The 19,337-nt window shown below is 32.0% G+C and overlaps 1 pseudogene; it reads left to right on the top strand.

Moving 5' to 3' along the window:
• The first annotated feature begins 557 nt into the window (after nucleotides 1-557).
• On the top strand, nucleotides 558-676 carry LOC118614126 (annotated as a pseudogene).
• Nucleotides 677-19,337: the final 18,661 nt, after the last annotated feature.

Raw genomic sequence — 19,337 nt, 5'->3', positions numbered from 1 at the left:
AGGTTGCCAGACCTTGTGGATAAAATGTCTTACAGTAAAAAGAGAAACAGACTGTAGTTAAAGTTGGCATTTATATGGACAATATGGGCAGTTAAAAGCAAAACATTTGTGATTCATGACTTATCATGATCATCTTGACAAAGGGCTAAAATGCAAATAACTGGAAGATTAGTTATGTTGTAAGAGGTTTTCTAGACTTCAGTGCTAGGACAGGGTTCGTCTCCATTCTTCTAAATAGTCTAGGTGTATTTTAAATGAATAGTATTTTCCTTCAACTCATGTAAACAAAGCAGAGGGCTGCTTAAGAAATCAATTCTGCCTCTTGTCAATGACTACAGGTCCTATCCCTGAAAACAGAGCCCCATCCAATGCAACATTGTTGAGTAGGAATTTTTCCAACAGGAGTCATAACATGATAGAAAGGAAAACAAAACAAAACATAAAAATTAAGAGTCTGGACAGATTTGGGTTCTGAGACTATATATTAACTGTGTTATACTTAATATCTATAAGCCTCATTTTCTTCATCTTAAAAATGAAAATAAAGATCACTGCCAGTCTATAGCCATGCTACCCTGAACACGCCCGATCCCATCTGATCTTGGAAGCTAAGCAGCGTCGGATCTGGTTAGTATTTGGATAAGAGACCACTTAGGAAGACCAGTTGCTGTAGTTATAAAAAATAAAAAATAAGGGATTGTAAACTGACAAGGTCCTTGCAATCTGTGAGGTCAACCAAGGGTTGCCTCACCTAAAACAAAACAAAACAAAACAAAAACTAAAGAAGCTGTGGTACATATATACAATGCAATATTACTCAGCCATAAGAAGAGATGAAATACTGCCATTGCGACAACATGGATGGAATGTGAGATAATCATGCTAAGCGAAATAAGCCAGACAGAAAAAGTTGAAAATCACATGATATCACTTATATGTGGGATATAAACCTAAAAGCAACAAATGAGCAGGACAAACAGAGACTCATAAACATGGACTATAGGCTAGTGGTTACCAGAGGACTATAGACTAGTGGTTACTAGTGGGGTGGAGGAAGAGGGGGGAGATAGACGGGTAAAGGAGATCAAATATAAGGTTTAGGGGAGGGCGAAGTGGGTAAAGAGGATCAAATATATGGTAGCTGAAGGAAATTGGACTTTGGGTGGTAAACACACAATAGAATATACAGATGTCAAATGATAATATACACCTGAAAATTATATAATTATATTAACCAATGTTACTTTAATGAACTTAATTAAACAAAGATCACTGCCTTGCAGGGTCAGCATTCTTAGGACAAAGAAACACTCAGTTAATGTTGTTGTCCTACTGTCAGCCTTTTCTGGCTCCTCTCTCTCCAGGGCGGCCTTCCACTACTGCTGGTTTGTCTGTTATCCCAGCCCCTGACTTCATCATTCACATATTTTACAAATGTAATCCTCAGTAGAGCCCTCTGATTTAGGTTTTTTAATCTGCATTTTCAGAGAAGGAAATGAGAGTGTATAGAGCTATATCCAACAGGGTTTAGTCGGGAAAATAAATACCACTCTAGGTATTTCAAACAGAGGTACTCTAAACTTGGGAATTGCTTACACAAGTGGTAGAAAAGCAGAAAGAGCTCTCAAAGATAGCTGAGGGAGCCCAGGAATTCACAAAAGCAGAAAACACCCTTCCTCTCAATCCAGGGGTGGAGGTCAACAAGAAGGAAATCTAGAACCAGAAAACTAAAATATGTAGCAATTGCTGAAGGTACTGCTGGTTAGAACAGGAGAGGTACAGTTACATCCCTGAGGTTAGATGACCAGTAAGCAGAAGATCCAGAAACAGGATACAATCCTTCCAACTATTTTATTATAGAATGATGAAACGTTATATGTGAAAAGGCTTGTAAATCATAAATCACATTAGATATTTATCATATTATGATATTTTAGATTGAAGAGACATTTTGAAATCTTCTTTGAAAAATAAATTGAAAAGAATCTTTGGCTCTAGAACTTACTCAATACTGTTTCCTTGAATGATTCCATCTGTTCTAATGGTTTGAGGTCAAAAGCAGAGTTTCAATAAAGATTTCTAGATAAAAGTGAGTCCAGTGGTTTTTTACCATAGTTTTCATTATGAGATCTTTACAATCAGTGAATCTGAACATGAACTTTTATCAAAAAAAAAAAAAAAAAAAATCAGAAGACTAATGGCAATATTCAGTAAGATAGTACTTTGAGTTAATTTTTTGTTTGCCTTTTTAGTCTTATTTCTGTGGTTGAATTAAATTTTTGAAAAAAAAAAAAAAACAGTAGTATTACAAGCAATGGATAATAAGATTGGACTTCTGAAATGGGGTCGACACCCATCTCATTCCCTAAGCCAAAATCCTGGAATATGTAAAGGGATTTACAGCGAAAGAGAGTCAATCCAGTGTATATTAATTATTCATACATTTCAAATAGCAGTGAAACTAGCAAATGTATTCAGTGAGTGGTCTTTATTCCCACAAAGTAGGAAATGCATAATGGATGGAAAAATAAAGAACTCACTTTGCAACATTCACAATAGCCCAGTATAAGAATGCCTATATGTAGTTAAACTTTTAGAAGTATTTGTTGAAACTGCTGACCAAACTACTCCAAACTACAGTTGAACTTCTGCCAGCTTTAAAGGGCTGTGCTTGAACTCCATTTCACAGTTTTTGGGTTTCATGGCCTTTAGGCAAGCACAATTCATATCCATTGCTATGCTTGAAAAGATCCGTTTCAGGACTGTTACACAAACAGAGAAGCCAGCACAATTTATCCTAAAATGCTACTGTGTTTAATAAAAAAAAAAAGTCCTCTTCTTAAAGTTCTATGTGCATATAGAACTGGGATCTGCATATAGAAAATTACAAAGTATTAGTACTTACAGGCCTTGAAACCCAGTAACTGTTAATATTTTCAGGGATATGAAGTCCAACCAGCTTCTCACATTTTTCCAACTAATCTGTGAATAAGAAAGAATATTTTGTTCTATATGTTTTATAAATAATAAAAACAACTGGATTTTGTGTAGAAGACAAGTAGTTGTTTAGCTGAGCTTGAAAAAGGATAGACAAAACTAGGAAAAGTAAATGGTCACTTTTACTTATAAACACAAGTGACCAAGAGCTATAATCATGTACTTTATGACTGCCAGATCTTGATAATTTCCTTCAAATGAAAATGAGTACTGTTTTCTTCATGACAATTTGGCTAAGATGTTATTCTTGACATTAGAAAATTTTAGACATAAATATATAAGCATCTACCTTGAAACAACATTTAAAATTTAATTAAGGACAAAATTAATAGAAAAACCCCTTGATTAAGATTAGTATAGAAAATAAAAAAAAAACCCAAATGATTGGATTAGGCATAATACAGGGTGGGGCCTAGAAAATGCTGAATAAGATAAAATTAATTCTTTCCTTATCAAGGAAGACAATACCCAAAAGCAAAGAAAACACACAAAAAATATAATTGTTGCAACAAGTATAGGACCAGTAGCAACTGTATCATTACATATGTTGGCAGGTAAACTTGACTTGGGTTTTCAAGGGATAGGAAACAAGAACTCAGAAGTCAGATGGCAGTTCTAAAAGAGAGTTGGGTGGAATAGTTTTATTCAGATGTGACTGTTTCCATTAGTGCTTGCCCTGTGGTCTTATATTTTAGGATTGGAATCTCCTTCCCCTCCCTTTTGCATGGCTAATGTGACTCTTACTCATTAAGATTCAGCTGCACTGTTACCTCTTGTAGGGAGTATTACCTGATTCCTCTTCCAGGTTGTGACATGTCACCATCTTCTTTCCAACTGCAGATGTAATGTGTTCCTATCCTAGTTATTTGTATGCCTCTCTAACTATACAGCACATTCATGGGAAGCAGGAACCAGTCATAACCTCAATACACAACATATAACCTGGCATCTGGGCAGGCACTGAATAAATGCTAATTAACCACATGAAAGTTCACTTTACAGAATTTGAGATTGGTAAAGAATGAACCTTCCCAATTTGCCAAACTCTGCTCTACAATAATCTTTAGTTGATGAATTTTGTTTTATTTCAGCCAAGATTTTAAAATACTGGTTGTTCATGGTAGCCTCTCATTTTTTTAAATGAGGAAACCAAAGTATAAAGCCATTATCTTTATCAGTTGCTAAATTTTAAATAACTGAATATAACTGACTATATCAAATTTTAATGACAAATTATATTTTAAGTATTGTTTATAGAAAACTTAATATATCATAAATCTAGAATCCCCTAAAAATGAAAAGCAGAGGGAAGATAGACTGTATTAAAAGAAAAATAAACTATTCTAATTTTTCTTAAATTTTATATTATTTACTTTTAAAATTAGAAATTCTAACTTTGAATCTACAGAGTTCTCCATATTTGAGAGTATCTGATGAATTAATTGTTTACTTGAAAGAATGTTCCTGTAGCTACTTGGGGTAATAATACTTAGTTTGTTCAATTCTTTGTGACTCCATCATCATTAATGCATCATTACAATGTCACCTTGCCTGTCAGGATCAACAAAGGAGGGATGGACATGGGTGCTTAACTGCTTCCTCTGTTGCTAGAATTGACAGCTATTATTAAGAGATGGTACCCACGGGCACAATGAGCCAGGGGACATGTCTTAGCTTAGCTTCAGTGTACATATAGTACCTGAAGAAGAAAACTTTGATCTTCAAATCTGCCAAACTGACATCTTGCATGAGCACAGCATTCCTTAAAAAATTAAAAACAAAAACAAAACCTTCCGATATGGGATTATGGTCATAATTTCCATATATCACTGGCTTCAAAAGACTGAATCTTTTACCATGGTATTTCAATCATTTTAAAAGTAAAAGAGGATGGAGCCTTGGGATAGTTACTCTGCATAGAAGCTCAGCTGGAAAATGACAATTGTTCTGAATTTTAACTGCAAAGTATCCATGCTTTGCAAAGCTACAAACTTTCCATTTCAGATATTTTAAAAAGGGAATTCTCCCAGTGAGATGCTTTTCTGAACTAGTTATTTAGCTGGTTATAGCCCGCTGAGTACTAGATAGCAGTTTTCAGATTTTGTTTAAGGTTTTATTTGAAACTCAGAATTTGTACTCCTAATTCTTACTGTGTCATTAATATCTATGCTTCCTCACTGGGTTATAAAGAATATATAGAGAGAAAAAAATAAAATAAAATATTTATCACATTCAAAAAGCTCAGAGTCAATGTTCTAGTAATAATATAAATAATCATTTCTTCACATTTATGTGGTTATATGTCTATATAAACATATAAATACCATTAATCAATATATAACCATAATCATTTCATGACTGATCTCTCCCTGGCAATCCTGTTCACATATCAAGAAGGGAAGATGTGGAAGGGAAACGAGGAGGGGTATATAATACTGAAAATATCCTAGGACTAATAGTCTGACAATCATTAACTGGGTTTTGGTGTTAAACACTTAACCTTCTGAAACTATTTCCTCACATGTAAAATAAGAATTATCACTATAGTCCTGATCAAATATATGATAAATTTGTGCTACAAAGAAAAGTGAGAGCAGTGTTTCTCTGTCTTTATTCTTAGAACCAGTGAGAGTTAAAGTGGCTAGAAGTTTTCTAGAGTTAAGACACTTGCCTAAACATAAACTATGAACCTGTCACTTTCTCACCAGATAAGCTGGCCACTTAGAACTCTAAGCATCAGAAAATAGGCATAACAACAATACCAATATCACAGTGTGGTTTTCTAAGTTAAATGCACACAAAAGAACATATCATGATGACTAAGTAATAGAAAGGGTTCAATAAATCTTAGCTACTTATACTGATAATAATGGTAGAGAAAGACACAGTAGTAGCAGCGGTAAGTAGTACTCCAAGGGCAGTAATATTAAGGAGAGAAAATGCCTTCAAGGTTAACAAAATTTAGCAAGAACCTAATCGAAGACAGGAACATAATTCAAAAAGGCAGATGTCAACACAAAGCAAGATTATTCAGCAACAGAAGCAAAGATACAGAAGAGCCACTGAGAAAACATAAGCACTATTAAGGTGGGAGAGAGAATGTCAGATGCTTGTGAGTATAGGACCATCAGATTACATTCATATTAAAGGAACTGACATCCCAAATTATGAGGTACCGATACTATTAAAACTCAAAAAAAAAAAAAAAAAGAAAAAAGAAAAAAGAAAGTTAAACAATACCTTTGTTTGCTGTGATTACAAAATAGTCAACTATCTGATATTTTTTTCTTTCCATGTATCTATCTATATAGAGAAAATGTAAAGATCAAGCTAACAGATAATTCATCCATTCTCCTTGACACATTAATTACTCACTGTGAATTGACAGTCTGATAGTCCGAATTTCTACTTCAGTCTCTGTGAGCTATGATGGGAAAAGACACAGCACGTGAGTTTGTGCAAGACTCTAACATCAAAAAGTAGAATTAGTTTATGACCCATAAAACCAGACTCCGGTCTATAATGAATTCATTTAAACACTGCTTTAAAAATATTCTTAGCATTTGACTTCATTTTTTATACCAAACCCCTTTAATGTGATTCTCTTAATTTTCTAATACAATTTGAACATTATGAAACCCATTAGCCTATTAGCAAATCATCACTGTAGTAATATATATATATATATATATATGCAAATCTATAGTAAGTCTCTATCCTGTCATACATCACTTTAACTTACCCTTACTCAAAAAAAAAAAAAAAATCAATGTATTACTCAAACAAAGCACTAGTGATAAAACAAACCTATGTTGTTCTGACAATGACAATGATGGCAGAAATCTAAAGAATACAAATATTTTGGATAAATATATTTTCATATATGGCAATAACTTTATCAATAGGCAAAGGCAGTATAAATTCATAGTCTATGAAAATTTATAATTATGCAAAAAATAAAAATAAAACATGCACATAAAAATTGACTTAATTCAAGTCTCACAACATGGTGGATTCAAATATGGATGTGCACCTCATTCCAAACACTTTAAAATGTTAAGTGAAATATAACAATTAAACAATAAAAGAAAAACATAACTAAATATGAAAGAAAGAAAAATGCATAGGTGTCAAGAACTGAACGTCAGAAGAGCAAAGAACAAGAGGAAGCACTTTAATATAAAAGCTAAAATATGAGATGAGTGAAATATAAAATATAAAATGAGCCCAACACATAAAGGTCGGTATACTATTACACAGTGGACACGGTCTTGGTTCCAGAAAAGCCAGAGCTTTTTTTGTAGTCCTGAATGAGACTTGGACCCTGGGAAATCTTCCTCCTTAATGAAAATGAAATTAGAGAAAGTATACCCTTGGTCCCAGAAAAGTCATGAGCAAGTTTTGTGTTTGACTAAGACATATATCATATACATGCATATATATCACGTATAAGACATATACAACACATATTTAATGTCCATAATATATATAAATAAAAATATGTTACATATTACATATTTAACTACATACTATATACACACACATAACATATATACACATTATACATGTAAGACATATAGTATATATTTAATATATATAATATAAATATCTTAAAGTATCTGCTTAGAAACTGAAATCTCAAGACTTTATTCTGCATGAACAAATTTCAAGTTTACAATGGTGCAGAAATCTCTACAAAATTTACATAAAAATTGATACTGAGCCTATTAAATCTCAAGGCACTGGTAGACATAAATTAAAAATTACTCTGACAACCTGTTCCTATCATCTCAGATTAACAGAACACGCACAAGGAAAAAAGGGGAAAATAAAGTCCTAAAAATGATTTGCACCATGAGAAAGAGGAGACAAAATAAACAGAACTAATGTCCTAAACACTTGTGAAATTAAGCAATCTAAAGTGTCCACAGATAAATATTTTTAATGGCACAAATGACGAAATAGAATCCTATAACAAAAGACATACAAAAAAAAAAAACCAACAGGGTTTCAATGGAAAATCAAATAAACAAAGAAATTAGAAATATGATTATTAAAACTAAGCTAGTTAAAATAGTTAACATCAAATAAAGCTCAAGAAGAACATATAAACTAAACACTAAAAATGACTATGTTATCTAGGAAGCAAAAGAGGAATTATATAGGCTTAAATGAGAGGATCCAACATACGTTGCATAAAAGTTTCAACACAAGAGAATAAAATCAATAGGATATAAGCATATTTCAAATAAATAATGGCGGAAATTTTTCTAGAATAGGTGAAAGAAATGAACCATGGATTAAATAAACAAAATAATTCCTCTTTCCAATAATAAATATAAATATAAACCTAGATATATTATAGCAAAAATAAAATACATATTTTTAAAGACAGCTAAAACTTTTAAAGATAGTTTTAAAGAAAAAAATCGCATTACTTACAAAAGAATTAAGATTTAATAACAGCTTACTTATCAGCAAAAATGTAAGAAAATAATGGAATATCTTCAAAAGTCTGAGAAAAAAAAACATTTGCCTAAAATTCTAAAGTCCTAATGAAACATTTTCAAATATTAATGCAAAATAAAGACATTTAGAGAGAAAAGTAGATAATTTACCACTCATATATTCTGGTTGAAAGGTCAATAAATGGATGTTCTTTGATTAAAAAATAATAATACTGTATTAAATCTTGAAGGATCAGGATATAAGATGCAATGATAAACAGAGAAACTGCTTGTAAATTTCTAGGTAAATTATTTAGAATTTATGATAGATTTAGACTTTTAAGTAATTTGTCTTTTAGACAAAGTATTTAAATAATTTTTTAAAAGCACAACTGCTAATTTAGTAGAGAATTAACATAATTAGAATAAAAATTCTAGGCAATTTGAGAGTGACTGGAGTAAAAATTTCTAAGGTCCTGTGAATTCTTTAGAGGCAGTTAAGATAAACTGATTAAATTTAGACATGATTAAGACAACTGGGTGTGTAAAATTTTAAGTGTAATTGAATAAATACTTTCCAAATAATAGAATAGACTACACTAATTATTAAAAATCCAATGGGAGGTAAAAAGGTAGAAAAAAAAAACAAGCAAGGAAAATATGTGGTAAAAAGAAAGCATAAAATATAGAAGTAAAGCCAAAGATAGCAGCTATGACAACAAATTATTGCCAAAGTCAATGCAAAGATTGGAGGACAGATTCTTAGTTTAAAAATAACATAGAAATTCAGTTGTAATTTGGTTACGAAATTAGTCACAATAGACTAGGGTATGCAGTGATAAATTAACTCCACTATCTCAGTGGCTTAAAGAAACAAATAGCTATTTCTCCCACGAACTTGAAACACATAGGCTAAATATCCTCTATTTATGAAACGTGATCACCACACAGAGCTCTCTATGGCTCATTGGCCATGTTTAGTCACAACTGAAATGAGGCTAGAAAAAAAATGAGCTGATATCCATAATTTGATGAACACTGTATCTTTCACACACATATAACTCAGAAAAATTGAAAATAAAGGAACAGAACAATAAATAACTAGCAAACTTAACTAAAAGAAAGCTAATATAGTCATTTGATAACTATAAAATTGACTTTAAGTTAGAAGAAATCACTCTTAGAAAAAAGGAAACTATTTACTAGGAAAGTGTAATAATCCTTAAATTTCATGTACTTAACAAAATAGTCTCAAAGTATATAAAGAAAACATTACAGAAATGTAAGGAAAACTCAGTAAGTCCACTATCAGAAATTTATTAGTAATTATATACACCTGAAATATACTTGGATATGTGTATTGTACAAATAATAAAAATATTTTAATTATCTGAAATGGAAAGCATACAGAACATATGCATGACACAATGAAAAATGTGATTTGAAAGATGTGCATTTATATGGAAGACCACATTTATAAAATACTTTTCTCAAACACATAAAATTTATGAAAATTGACTATGTACTAACTATGAGACAAGTTTAGACAAACTTAAATCCATAATCAAACTAAATACTCTTGCCAAAATGCAATGGAATTAGAATAAAAAAGCCTATGATGAACCATAGCCTATGATGAACCAATACATTTAAAAATTTAAATTACATTTGCAAATACTTTGTTAGTTAAAGAATGAATCTCAATGGAAATAGTAAAATATATAGATCTGAACAATAAAATATAATGCATCAAAACTTGTGAAATCTAGTTAATACAGAATTTACAGTTTTCAGACCTAAAAATTGGATTTAAAAAATCGATACACACACAAAAAATGAAGGGAGCTACTCCAAAGAGAGTAAAATGGAGAATATGATGACAAAAGTAGAGAATCAAGGCAGATAAAGTAAACAATCAGCAGACAGTATCAGTGAAACGCAAAGAAAACTGAAAATTACAAATAAAAGATGGATTTAAAAAACAAAGCAAAGATAAAAGCAAAAATTATTAGAGAGTGTAAAAGTTGATTTACAGGGTGAAAATGCCATGAAGAACATTAAAATGTATATAAATTTCATATTCTCTCAGAAAAATATAAATTATGAAAAGTCAGACACATTATTATGGAAAGAGTGAAAAGATATATAACCATGGAGAAAATGGGATTGCTAATAAAAAATCTACTCATAGAAAAGCACCCTCAATTAACAAATAATTCTTTCTTATGTAAATTGTTCCACACATTATGGGAGGAAAGGTAAAAGTACTCCCAACTCATTTTATGATATGAGAAAAACTTTGGTATTAAAACTAGGCAATGATAGAATAAGGAAAATTAAGGCCTAATTAAACTTATAAGCACTTATGCAAAAATACTAATTAAATGATTAGTGAATCAAGATATGAAACAGATTTATGATGAGAAAGGTTTACTTAGTAATGAAAGGATGTTTTAATTTTAGAATATCTATTAATGTAATCTTCCACTTTATCATATGATCATATAATTATCTTAAAAGATAGAGAAAAAGCACTTAAATAAAATTTGACTTTTAATATTGATTCAAAACTGATAGCAAGCTAGTAATATTAGGGACTTTTCCATAAGCATTTAACCAAATATTATGGTAAGTATCAAACTAAATGGTGAAATATTAGATTTATTCTTTTAAAATCAGGTACAGAGCAAAGGTGCTGATCACCACTTTTATTAAACAATCTAATTACTATATTAAGGAACTAACAAACAAAAAGAAGACTGAGAAATCTAAAAAATGGAAACAGTAAGAACTTTCTATTAGCAGATAGTACGAAGGTGCACTTACAAAATTCAAGGGAATCTCCAAACAAAATTTAGAGGATTCAGTAAGTTTTCTAGATACAAGATAAACACACACGAAAACTTTTGCTATTCACCCAAAAATGTGATATTAAAAGGAATTCTATTCATTAGAATAACAAAAAAATGTATAAAGTAACTAAGAGTAGATTAAACAGTCATTTTTATATAAAATAATGTTTTATTAATAGACAAAAATGAAGATCTAGGTAAATGTAAAGAAATACCACATTCACAAATAGGAAGATACAGTATTGTAAAAATGGCAATTTTCCCTAAATAAATCTACGTTTAGTTAAATACCAATTGATTCTCCATAGAATCTTTTGAAGAATTTAAGAATCCAATTCTAAAATTAATGTGAAGAACATAAGTCAAGTAAAAGCAAGAATTGTTTAAAGAATAAGAGGAGACCACACACTACAAAATATTAAGCATTTTTATACAGCTAATCTAAAATATGTATATGTGTATCTATATTTAAATTTACAGTGCATTGTCTACATATTTATATTATTATATGATATATACAAAATATATTTATATTTAATATATTAAATATTTTATTTACATAAAGTATTTTATATAATATACAATATATCCATATTTAAAAATTTTAATACATAATCCACAGTAAACATACTTGACTTCTTTAATAATTGGTTTAAAAGTAAATTGAGTTATTAATAATTGGCACATAAAAAGAACACAAAAGGCAAGTTATCGAAAAACCTATTAGATATAGTAGCTAATATATGGCAGAGATAGCATTATAAATCAATTAGAAATGAGTGATATATGTATTAGTCTTGATCTAACCAGGAACAAGAAAATACACAAAAATTTAAACATGAGAAGTTGATATAATCATGTTTATGATAGAAAAGTAACTATAAAACTACAAAACTATAATAAGACTACCCTAGAGCTGAGTAAGGGTATCAGGGATCAAGGATGGGCATACTTGGAATGAGAGCATCCTTCCCACACACTGGGGGCCAGAAGGTATGCTTGCAGCAGCCTAACCCTGTCAGATAAGTTGTCAGGATTGCCTGGGCAGAGCAGGCCCAGAGCATGCAGTGTCTGCCTGTGGATGTTCTGGAAAGATGGTCACTGGAGATGGTCCAGGACTGGGCAGTTGCCAAGGAATTGAGAGCTCCAGGCACAGAGCTGAACACCAGCAGATTTCCCCAACACCCACGCCACTGACCAACCATGCAGCAGAAGCAAAAAGCAGCAGAAGCAAAAAGCAGCAGAAGCAAAAAGTAGCAGGAGACAAGCCAGAATCAGAAAGAATTCCTCCTATTGGAATTTCTTTCAAGGGCCTTCTCTTGACAGACCTTAACGTCCTGCCATTATAAGGGGGAAACATTAATGATTCTGGTCCGTTATGACAAAGCTGATACTAGGAAATATCGAATCTTCACTATTTGAAATAAATATATATGTAATATTCAATATCTGAATACTAAATTTGATATTCAGAAATTCACTCAAATATCAAAAACAATAGATTATAAACTACTTGAAAATTACAGATAGATTAAACAATTAACATTTAGAAAAAAATTTAAATGTTAGATATTAACTTTTTATTTAATCTAGGTAAGAAAATAGCTATTTAAAAAGATATATGTAACAAAAGTGAAAATTTGATGAATTTGACTGTTTTGCTATGAACCAATTATTCCAACAATATTTATTGACTACACTATTCCTTTCTCTCCTATTTTAAATACTATTTTTTGTCATGTACTGAATTCCAATATATGTGTTAATACATTTCTTGGCTTTCTGTCTCTTTCTAGTCATCTATTTTTCAGCAATACTGCACAATTTTAAATGCTATACCTAAATAGCAAGGGTTGATATTAGATACAGTAAATCATCTTTCCTTATTTTATGAAATTATCTGAGCTAATCTTGCCATTTACTCAAGAAGTCCTTTTCTTTTCTACAGCTCTTTAAAAGATAGACTGAAACAGATTCAAGTCCATCAGTCATTTTCTGCCAGGACTAACACCTAATTAAAAAAAAAATTAAAATTTCCAAGTTAGAAGCAAAATAGTCCTTTTGACATGTATTAACATTTTAGAGACTCAATTTTAAAACTGGGAGAATAAACCCTGTAGGCAAGGAGAAAGAATTTTAGAATTCCTTATCTAAGAAGATACTTATTTTAAAGACAGATTTGAAAGTCTATTCATCTGATTTAGAAGCTTCCTTTCATCTTTCTGTATAGTTCTCAAATGTTAATGTATATAAGGAAACTGTACAGCATTATATACAACCTTTATGCATTGGCTTAAAGGGTAACTATATGTGATTTTTATCTTATGTGCTAACTGTAGAATCTGAAACTTGAACATATTATACTGATACTTTATAATATTAAGTGCTCAATTTTGTGGTATATACACTATCAGGGAAAGAACTGTTGTAGAAAGCCTAACAGAATAATGTAGAATGGAGTTCAATATCGTGACTTAGATTGAGGCAAGAGATACACACGCAGGAATAAGGTGAGGTATTTAGAGGCCTAATGCATATATATGGTTGTGCATGTTGGGTACTGGACAATACAAGGGAGAATATTAGCATTGTAATCTATATGAATTGTACAATGCACAAAGTGAAGCAATATCTAACATACTAAATTTCTTTAAAAATAGTAATGATGTTAATCTCATTTAATTAGGTTAGTAAACTGGCCAGTATCAAAAAACTGCAGATCTTAAAAATGGAAGAGACATGAGCTGCTGACATTTCCACTTTAGACATTGAACAAATTGCGTGCTCATAGCTACAGTAATAGTAAATGATAGAAATGTTGACTTCTTATATAAAAATGTGATTGCTCTTATTATTCATTCTCTAAGGAAATTATATTAATTAGTGGTCACTATTTAATCATGTGATCTCTCTACCATTTACCAGCCAATCACTATTAGACTAAGCACAGCTGACGCATGGGTTGGCACGCATAACCTATGTGACACAGAAAAGTATGCTGGGACAATCGGACATCGGGAAATTTAATTAACTGTCTACATTTTTTTCTCTCCTTTTCTACTTCCCATTAATTCAGTTTCGAAACACTTTATATGCACATACACACACAAGCACACGTCAAATGAAACATGCATATACATACTCCTTTCATTAGACAAAATAATTCTACTGTTTGGTAACCAGAAAACACTGAAATCTCAGTGGCTTAATACATACAGGTTATTTCCTGTCTATGCACAGTTTACTACGTGACCAGTGGCTCACTAGGACAGCTCCCTTCCAGTGATTTAGGGAACTAGGCTAATTTGATTTTGAGATTCTACTATCTCGACACGTAGATTCCAAGGTCACTCAGCAGAGGATATGAGAGATGGTGAATTTGTACCTATTCTTAAGGACCTTGATCTGCTCATAGCTCCCTGGTCAGAAATAGTCACACTGTCTTGTCTAGTACTAAGTGGTCCCAGAGGTCTTCCCACCCACTCAAAAGGGGAGGAGAATCAGATATGGTAAGCACTAGTCATGTCTGTAGACTTTGTAATCTACATATCACAAACATGTATATAGAGTTTAACAAATAGCTGTATAAATAACAGCCACCTACCTACCAACAGAGGTAAAAATTAGGACTCTGCCCACAGCCCTGAAGGTTCTCAGCATGCCCCTGACAATCATGTGACTTTCCCTCCTCCCTGGAGGTGAGCACTGTCGTGATGGGCAATCATGAAATGTAGCCACAGGGACCAACTGAGGTTATGAGCTAAGAAAACATAATTGTTACATGCAGTTAAATTTAAACTTAACCCAGTTATTTCCTGAACTGATGTAAAATTTTTCAGTTTATATTTTACTTACTAAACAAATTTTCTGTCATTAAAAAATTTCTTACTAGCCTTAATATGCTATTATATTGTGCCAAATCACATTTTTAATTTATATTACTTAGAGATATTAAAATATAATCGCTTAAAACATAAACCTTATGGAAGCATATCACACAATTTTCATATGAACTCAGTTTTTTAGCATTTTTTTTTTTGATTAACTGGAAGAGAAATGCATGTAAAATCCAGAAGAGAAGTGTATATAAAATTGGGTAAAGCTTATATGAGGATTATCTAGAGATTACATATACATCCCTTTTTCTTTATTTTTTTGACTTGTTTAAATAATTTGGATTTAGATTTATAGGCTGTTTAAATGAGCTCCCCATTATCTAAAGACAATACCCCCCAAAAAAATGAAAGAAAGAAGAAATAACTAGCTACCTTCGGAGAAGCATTGGGGAAGGTGCTAATATTTTGACAAAATTATATTTGCATAATAAGAAGTATAGACAAAAATAAATTAAGACCTTATTTATAGTTTCTCCTTTAATACCTTATTTTATGAACAAAGACTAGCCTTAATTATCTATTGCTGATTGATATCCCTCAGATATTAGCCCTCTTTACAAATTGTCCTTGCCTAGAGAAAACTGTCTTGCCCAAGTCATGCACTCTTCATAGGGTCAGTCATCATCTGGTAACTTGTCCAAGTGAGAGTATAAAGAAGGCTCAGTCTCTTGGCTCCCATTGAGGACAACTCTGAAGAGCCATCACAGCTTCAGAATCTCCACTGCAGCTCTCACTATACCAATCCTTCTTCCTCCTTGCTGCCACAGGTCTCCATTTCATGGGCCCTCCCTAATGAACTTCTGCATGCTGGTCTTTTAGAATCTGCTTCCCAGGGGATTCGATCCGTGATAGCTGCCTCAAAATCAGCAACATTAATATGCACACATACAAATAATTTGTTAATGAAAACGTTTTAGCAACATAAAATGTCTTTTAGGAATAAAATTTCATGCTCACTTTAATAAAAAAATAATCATGAGTTAATGGCCAGTTTATTACAGACCGGTGGGAAGAGAGCTAAGCTATGGTTAGATAATTGTGACTACCTGATGTGTATGTTAATATTTTTCATAACCTAATGTTTTGAGTATTTAAATATACTCATTAATAAAATTTGGCAAGATGAAAAGGAGGTTAAAAACAGAATCGACCTAGGAAACAAAAGAATAAATGTAAATACATTAAACGAGACCACTTTGCCATATTAATCAAGAAAAAACCCATTAGTTAAAATTACTACTTTTTATTGAGAACTATAATTGGTTAATTAATTTTGTATAGCATAGGATGTATACCTATTATGTTATCCCTTTTTGTGTTTATCACTATTAGAATGCATAGGTCCCTGTGAGAAAGTATTAAAAATTACGAATTACTCTAAAACATATGTAATCCACCCTTTTGCTCAAATCTAACTAAATCATCTTTTCAGATGAGGACAAAAAGCTTACAAAGGTCTTCAATGCCATTGCTTTTCATATGACATCTGATTCCATGTTCGTTTCCCAAGATGTTTAGGATATAAATTGATAGCTTTGTGGCTTGATATCTGTCTATGGAACCATCCCTTGAATTTTGGAAGGTAAATAGGGATAACCTATAAAGCTTTCTATATCTGCTTTAGTCTGGCTGGGTTGTGGGGACTAGGAATTGTCAGGAGGTGAGGAGTATGGTGGGGAAAGAGGTGGAAGCGCTCCATAGAGTCTTGTAGCAGTAATAGAAAGACACCCTAGTAATGATCTAGTGCAACTGACTAGAATGCATAAAAGCCTGGAATCACTCAAATATACACCTCTCTGACTGACTAGGGATAAAATGTCGAACGTCATGAAAGAGGAAAGGTATATGAGTAATAACTATTGTCTTATCTGACTAGAACTGGTATGCTTTAATGTTACGTTAGTTTATGTTATAGCGTTTAATTACTAGTCATAATAGAAAAATACATACATCTCTATCTCTCACTGCAGCCAATTTGAAAGGCAAAGTGGGGAGTAAGGAAGGATTAGCAACAAATCTGACTAGACTAAGACTGGTGTTATAGATGGTGAGTTCAGCACTGTCTCTGCATAATGCTGGCAATCTCTTTTATTGAACCAACCCCTGTGCTTTCAGGAAAACCATTTAGGTGCCAGAGAAGTCAGGAGCTAAGCTCTGTATGCTATTTAGCAGCAGCCTTTAATGGTGCAGAGGAGTGGCAGAGAGCACCCATTAGAAAGGAAACAAATAGTAACTGCTTCACCAACAAAAAAGAATTCTCATTTGTCTTCTTCTGAGCTGACACTTACACTTCTCTTGCTGCTCCACCATCATTTTCTTTTATATGGCCCTTCTTGTTATAGTTAATATTAGGATTTTATTTGCACCTAAAAGCTCTTGAGAAATAAAATATACATATCAAATCCAGAAAAACTTCATATTGATTCCCTAGTCTCTTCACTTCTTGCTTTTATTACCATTGCACAAATTACTCCCACTCACAGTTTAAATCAGTTTAAAATCTATGATGTTTAATTTTATGTGTCAATTTGGCTAGGCTATGGTTCCCAAAAATTTGGTCAAACATCATTCCAAATATTTCTAGAAGTGACGTCAGAAACATGGCAGAGTAAGAGACGTCCCCAGATATGAACGTAAATGTTTATGAGATTACCATCTAAATCAATTGACTTTGAATAGAGCAGATTGCCCTCCAAAATATGAAGGAAAATCTGCTCTACTATAATTGGCCTCATCCAATTGGTTGAAGGTTTTAATAGAACAAAGACAATCCCTAACCCAGACAAGAAGGAATTATGCTAGCTGCCTTTGGAATCAAACTGCAAAGGTTTCCTGGGTTTCTAGCCTGCTCGACCACCCTACAGATTTTAGATGTCCACAATAATGTGAACCAATTCTTTAAAATAATCGCGAAAATCAGAAACCAAATTCAGCCTCAGTTACCTTGAAAACAAATGTTTTTTCTTCACCAATATTCTCTTCCATGGCATAAGTACATATATTTGACAAGGATTATATATAGAAATTCTGACTCTGGACTGGTGTCTCTGCAAGATGGCAGCAGATAGTACCTGAACAGATAAGCATTACTTGATATCTTTAAAATAATTATGATGCTTTCTAAAAACCTTTATTTTTTTAGCTAAAATATTCAAAAAAATTTAAATAAAAATCTTGTTATTAAATTGTTTCATTTCATTATTTTAAGACTTTTACATTTTTGTTGTTACATTTAATATGACAAAACTATTTTTTTATTAACATCAATATCTGTAAATTGTTCTAAATGAACATTTTTTTTCTACATTTGGACATTCTATTTATCAATATGTTAGTCCATTTGCAAATCAGCTGGTTTCTCCATATTTGTCATAATATACTAAAATTAATGTTGCACATCATATTCTAAAGGAACCTGGTTGATTAATTCAAGGTGGTTTCAGGCTTTGAAAATAATTAATCAACATAGAGATTTATGTCTGCATCTTTCTACATAAATTGATGTCTGTGCAATAAAGTAGTTATGGGAGTAACCATTACTAAGAAATCATGTACAATAATAAATACCAAAATCTCAATATTTTCCCAATTTTCAATTCTTGAAGACTTTGAGTTCTTTTATTCTATTAAATGACACTATGTTTTAATATAAGTTTCAGTACTTGGAACTATTAATAATTTTCAATACTGTTATGTTAAAGCAAACAAACAAACAAACAAAAACCCTTTCAATACTTAAAGGAACAAGAGTATTTACTTGGTCCTGGACATTGTTATGATTAATTTTATGAGTCAGTTTGGTTAGGCTCTATGGTGTCTAGTTGTTTGATCAAACACTACTCTAGATGTTGCAGTGAAGGTATTTCTGGATGTAATTAACATTTGCATTCTGTTGACTCTAAGCAGACTGAACACCATAATGTGGGTGGGCCTCACGTGAAGGCCTTAAAAGCAAATTCTGAGGTTTCCCAGAGAAGAGAATTCCTCCTCAAGATTACAACATACAAATCCTGCCTGTATTTCTAGCCTGCTGGCCTACACTGTGAATCTCAGACATGACAGCCCCTACAACTGCATAAGTGCATCATGAGCCCATTACTTAAAATGATTCTCCTTCCCTCCCTTCCTCCCTCCTTCTCTCTCTC

The sequence above is a fragment of the Rousettus aegyptiacus genome, unplaced genomic scaffold, assembly GCF_014176215.1.
Source record: "Rousettus aegyptiacus isolate mRouAeg1 unplaced genomic scaffold, mRouAeg1.p scaffold_m13_p_2, whole genome shotgun sequence".
Classification (NCBI taxonomy): Eukaryota; Metazoa; Chordata; class Mammalia; order Chiroptera; family Pteropodidae; genus Rousettus; species Rousettus aegyptiacus.
The sequence above is the reverse complement of the archived record's forward strand: the minus strand, read 5'-3'. Positions and strand labels throughout refer to the sequence as shown.